This window comes from Aedes aegypti, chromosome 3 (assembly GCF_002204515.2).
Source record: "Aedes aegypti strain LVP_AGWG chromosome 3, AaegL5.0 Primary Assembly, whole genome shotgun sequence".
NCBI classification, from domain to species: Eukaryota; Metazoa; Arthropoda; class Insecta; order Diptera; family Culicidae; genus Aedes; species Aedes aegypti.
In genome coordinates, this window is record NC_035109.1 from 359,435,287 (window position 1) to 359,440,372 (window position 5,086).

The following is a 5,086-nucleotide window of genomic DNA, read 5'->3' on the forward strand; positions in this document are numbered from 1 at the left end:
AAACATTCTGAACTGCTACGGCAAATGAAATGTAATATGTTGTTAACCAATGTTAATAAAATCTTAGATTTGTTTTACCAAATTATCATGATAGTGTTGTGTAATAACACAGAACACCTAGATTTAAGAAATAATATATGTAATATTTGGAATGATACTAATGAAGAAAGTTAAAAAAAAATATATATTATATTTAGGTATAGATAATCTAAAAAGTAGATTTTGGATACCACTAGCAGTCTTTTGAGAGTTAGCTACAGGGGATAGGCAAAATGATTGAGATAGGCAAAATTTTGCCCAAATTCAAATGCTTATAACTTTATGAAAAATGAATGAAATTGAATGCATCTGAAAGCAGTCGACGGCAAATTTGGTCCAGTTTTAGGAACTTCCTTGGCCATGCATATTGGCCACTAGACACCGGAGATGTTCCGGATTTTCTGAGGTCATGTCCAAATGTAATTTTTTCTGTCGCTTGTATTTTTGTGTCGTGTAAAGATAGATAGATGTTTGCAATTTTCCTAGAAACCAGAACTAATAGGAAGTTAAATGCTACCGGACGCATTAAGATTGGTTGGAAATCTTCAGAAATATGACCATTTCCGTAAAACTGGTTCCGGAAAGCATGGTCAGTCATGTTTGTATTTCCAATCATGTAAATATTATCCGGAGCTATATCCAAGCGGACACCAACCTTAAAAATGATGTTTCCTGTAGCGTATTCAGAACCATTAGATGCACAGACCACTCTATAGAACGTTCCAGGTGCCCTGGGGGAAGTGGTCAATTAGGAACATATCCGGAACCATATCAATATGGGCATCAAACTTCATTATTTTCAAAGGTTATGCTTTCCGAAGCATTTCCAGCATCACCGGCTGCCATAACCACTTTAAAGTAGGTTCCAGGTGCCCCGGGGGATGTGGCCAATTCGGAACATGTCCGTTCATCTGTTTAGAATCACATTCTACCATAAACAGTAAGATCCATGTGACTTGGAAAATGGCGAGCATTTTCAGAACCACAAGATATAATAATCACTCTATAGTATATTCCAGGGGCTCCTAGAGATGTGGCCAACTCGAAACATGACCTCATCCCCCAGGGCCCATGGAACCTACTATACAGTGGTCATATAAATAAGTTGCGCTGTAAATACTTCTATTAGCATCACCTTCAAAAATCTTGATGTTTTTACCCATATTGATGTGTTTTCGGACATGTTTTGAATTGGCCACATCCCCGGGGCACCTGGAATCTACTATAAAGTGGTCATGGCAGCCGGTGGTGCTGGAAATGCTTCGGAAAGCATAACCTTTGAAAATCATGAAGTTTGATGCCCATATTGATTTGGTTCCAGATATGTTCCTAATTGACCACTTCCCCCAGGGCACCTGGAACCTTCTATAGAGTGGTCTGTGCATCTAATGGTTCTGAATACGCTGCAGGAAACATCATTTTTAAGGTTGATGTCCACTTGGATATAGCTCCGGATAATATTTACATGATTGGAAATACAAACATGACTGACCATGCTTTCCGGAACCAGTTTTACGGAAATGGTCATATTTCTGAAGATTTCCAACCAATCTTAATGCGTCCGGTGGCATTCAACTTCCTATTAGTTCTAATTTCTAGGAAAATTGCAAACATCTATCTAACTTTACACCGCACAAAAATACGAGCGACAGAAAAAATGACATTTGGACATGACCTCAGAAAATCCGGAACATCTCCGGTGTCCAGTGGCCAATATGCATGGCCAAGGAAGTTCCTAAAACTGGACCAAATTTGCCATCGACTGCTTCCAGATGCATCCAATTTCATTCATTTTTCATAAAGTTATACGCATTTGAATTTGGGCAAAATTTTGCCTATCTCAATCATTTTGCCTATCCCCTGTACTTGCATCCATCTAGTGGATGAGAGTAACTGACACTAAAGAAAACTGGAAGTGGTATTCGTTTATTTGTTCACTTTCGTATTGCCATTAATAAGTTGCATATCGCATACCCTTACTCCTGGTCGTTACGGAGAATGAAGGGGCGGCGGTTCACGTTATGATGGACGATGTACGCTCGACTTTGTACGGATCAGGATAAGGTAACTGCAGGGTTTTCCACGAAGGCAAGGAGGAAAACTTTCAAAGTTTGAACTGTTATCTGTTGTTGAATGTTTTTTGTACCGAGAATCAAAAGTAGAGCATATTATTTCCACAACAGCCGGCTGGGTGCGTTCAATTTCAAGCTAATAGCTTCTGCGAAGGGCTTTTTGTTCTAGAAAATCGGGTGTTGTGCTTATATTTTTATGAGAGCCTCTCAACTGGAGGCTAAACTACAAGGTAAGTTTCCCCTAACAGGCAATGTATTCTCGAATTCCACACCAATCTAATTCTCATCCGCGTAGCGTTCGTTGATTGAAATTCCAATGGAGCCGACATTGGGCCAATGAATATCCACTTTTGAATTCAATTTTCAAATCCGATACATTCTTCTTTTTTTTTTCTACAGAAGCGTTCAAGCGGGAAAACAGCCATGTAAGTATGACTTGTGAAAAACACCCCGCAATCGCGACCAGAAAACAAATGGTTTATAAGCGTTTGTTTTTGTTTATCTTCTCGAAGCCCCATAAAATCACGAGCACGGCCGATCCAAACCATCATTGTCAACGGCAGGGGCGTGCAAAGCGTTTTGCAATTTAATTGAAGAAAGGGGGACAATAATCATCACCTCTTCATTTTGTCGTAGATTTGAATTCTCATATACTTTCAGTAATTCTTGAAAGAAACCGTGAAAGAATATTTGAAGCATAAATATCGGCAGTCATATTTTGACACAATTTTATTTGAAACTCAACATCACCTAAATCACCCATTCGTAATAAAATTAATGTAAAAAACACTTGACCACCAAGCACGCCACTGATCACCGGTGGAAAACAATTTTTCCTTCGTCAGAACCAGGTCAACACCCAACCAGGGCAATAACAACCCATCAGAGAGCGAAAGCCGGAGTCCACTTTCCCGCTCCTTTGTGCACCTCTGAGTCGTCGTGGTCAGAAACCTTGGATACCGTTGCTCATACATACCTCCTGTTCTACCTTCTGTATGCCGATGCGCCAAGGAAGGGGCAAAAGTTGTTGTCTGTTTTAAATTTTTCACTCGCGTTCTCTCCATCGATGCTCAAATGACGTCAATGCTTTCGGATTGATTGAAATGCTTTCCGCTTTTCGTTTTCCTTTTGCCCAAAGTCTCTCACATCTCTGAAGTTATACCTTAGGTCAGGATTTCCCAACCAGAGAGCCGAGACTATTGATAGATAATTTGATTTGAGGAAGAATTCCTGTTTGATTAGTTGCAGCTAGCACTGAACATTTTCTTAGATATTTTTCTTTATTAATAAATGCGATATGTTGTAATTTTGTTTCAGTAGGAAATTAAATTAAATCACTGTGATTAATTTATACTATTCTTTTCGAAGGGCTCAAAGAGTCCCGATTTTTTCATATTTTGAGAAATTCTCAAGCGACATCCTGGGAGATTTTTCTAGATTATTATTTTTTAATCTGTGATGGTTTTTCTGAAAATTGCCTAAAAAAATTTCTGCATGAATCGCCACAGGATCTTAATGTGATACCTGTAGGTGAATTCCGGCGAACAATTTCTTCGAAGAGAAGAAATTTTCTTCCATTTCGCACCAGCAAGAAATTTTTCTTCTCTTTGAAGAAAATATGCGCCGGAATTCGCCTACTGGAGTAATTCCCGAAAAAATCTGGATAGAGATGCTCAACAATTTCGAAATTTCCTATTCGAAACCTATATCTGGAGAAATTCTTAAGAGAGTATCCAAAAACTGTCTAAGATACATTACTTAATACAACTTAATGATCATCAATTTTAAAAACTTTTATTTTTCAGCAAAATTTTTGTAAAAGTTTGAAGAGGGCCGCTACTTTGAAAAGCTTGTGAACCACTGCCTTAGCTAGAGAAGACGCCCAAACCAAAAAAAAATCCAGATCGGGGACAGCTCTATCGATTCGGGAAAACTCTTGCATCCATTTCCCAGTTGCTGTTTTTTTTTTCCTGTCAGCTTTCTTCGATAATCCCCTAATCGAACCGTTTCCTCCACTCTTTAACGGCTTTGTTTGGCGAAGTTTTGCGCTTTTATGATTGTTTTTAATGGTCACCACCACCTGCACAAACACGCAGATGGAAAACGAACGGGGCAATGTGAGAATAGTCACGCGACTGTGCCGAAATGGATGTGCGGGGTTCGATTTTTCCCCTTTAGAGTTGTTTTCCCTTTCGGGAGCTGCCGGCAAGTGAAGATTTTATTGTTTACATCGCACCCGATCGAAGAGAGACGAATATACGAACGCACAAATATGTGAGAATTTTTATGGCTTTATTATGAGGTTGAGCAGCATTTGTTTGGGGAAAAGATTGATTCAATTATTTTATTGCACGTTGATATGGTGGAGTGAACTATTCTGTCGTTTTAGCTTTACAACTTTTGCAAAAGTTTTGTAGACCAGTAGAAGTTCATTAATATTCCTTGTCATCTTAGTTGAAGGTATATCACAACCTAGCACATGTTGTTTTCGACAATAAATTTCTTTATGTATGTTCATGAATTAAGTAGACTTGTTACAAAAGGATCGTCTTGTTGAAATTTATGCCTAAGAATTGATCCATGTAACACACTCGTAAAACTTGTACAGTACGCGTAGTTTATTATTTGATTATTATTTTTGCAAACACTTTCAAGATTTTTTTTCGATACTCACCATAGACTTGATTTTGTTTGACTTTTATGGAAATGTAACTATTTTTAACAATTTCGAGATTCAAGCACAACTGTAGGACGCCTTGGGCGTTTACGGCTTAAGGACCATTGTATGAAAACTACTTGAAATTACTCAATGAATATCCGTTCTTAATATTATTCAACTTCCAATATCCGCCTATATCCGTTCTTAATATTATTCAACTTCCAAAACTTGTAAGGTAGCGTGGCCGAGCGGTCTAAGGCGCTGGTTTAAGGCACCAGTCACTTCGGTGGCGTGGGTTCGAATCCCACCGCTGCCA

The 5,086-nt window shown here is 38.6% G+C and overlaps 1 non-coding gene across 1 annotated transcript; it reads left to right on the top strand.

The window, feature by feature from the left end:
* The first annotated feature begins 5,004 nt into the window (after positions 1–5,004).
* Positions 5,005–5,086, top strand: Trnal-aag. Its single transcript has one exon. It is a non-coding gene; the product is annotated as a tRNA-Leu (tRNA).